Source organism: Eurypyga helias, unplaced genomic scaffold (genome assembly GCF_000690775.1).
Source record: "Eurypyga helias isolate BGI_N326 unplaced genomic scaffold, ASM69077v1 scaffold6243, whole genome shotgun sequence".
Taxonomy (NCBI): domain Eukaryota; kingdom Metazoa; phylum Chordata; class Aves; order Eurypygiformes; family Eurypygidae; genus Eurypyga; species Eurypyga helias.
Genome location: NW_010243029.1, coordinates 66,747 through 67,869, shown reverse-complemented (window position 1 = coordinate 67,869; position 1,123 = coordinate 66,747).

Genomic DNA, 1,123 nt, shown 5'->3' with positions numbered 1-1,123 from the left:
AAGAGCGTGGGAAGCCGAGAAGCCCTTGACTTAGTATAAGCACCTCTTAGCAACAAACAAAACATCACTGTGATATGACATTATTCTTATGCTGAATCCAAAACACAGCACTATACCAGCTACTAAGAAGCAAATTACCTCTATCCCAGCCAAAACGAGGACAGTTCCCAGTCAGGTATTTAAGATAAAATTTGCTGCTCTCCCCCATTTGGATAATCTCATTTTTACCTTGAATTCTCATTTAAAGAAAGAATTTGTACCTTATAACAATGAATGGCTGGCCTTCCCATCCTTCCAGCACTGCAGTAATACTGCTGCTTTTAAAAAGATGATGACAGGCAACCAGCCTTGGCACTGAAGTGGCAGGTCATACGCTTGCACATTACACTTCACATTTGGATAACACAAGCAAAAGAACTGTAGTTGCTTATTTAGATTTCCAACATTCAGAAATTCTACTTTAGTTTCAACAATATCGCCGTGATTCCTTGTGGCATGATGTGTACCAGCTGGATCTCAAACCAAGACAAACCCAATTATGCAGCCTTTCTTGACAAACTGCACTTTTGGTGAGCAACAGCATTTCAAGAAACAAAGCCTTTTAATGGATGGCTTTAGTTGGATATTTTTTTTTAATGTTAGTACATTTCATTTTGATATCTGTAAGCAAAAATTTCTTATTTTCCCATCAAAATTATTTCCTTATGAAATTACATTGCTTATCTGCCCACCTGTTTATCAATCCCCCTCCCTAATAACTTTTAAACCCATTGTCCAATTTCAACAAAAATTAACAAGGTGTATATCATAAAAATATAAAACCCCCAGAAGTGTTCCGAAGATCAATGGCTGGGTAAAAAAAGAGAGCATTAGCAAGTGATCCCACTAAGGGAAAGCCAGGAGATTCAGCGCTTAACAGCACTTGGCCGACCAAGTCAGCACAAATCTCATTTCAGATTGCTGCACTGCCTGCCTTTTCTTGACCGTCTGTCATGCTGAATAAAGTTAGGCAGAGTACATGGGAAACAGCAAGTATTTCTGTACGGATGTGTGTGCATGTGTATATACACGTATTACATTGTTTATCCCCATTCCACTCTCCCTACATTTTTATGGATATTTG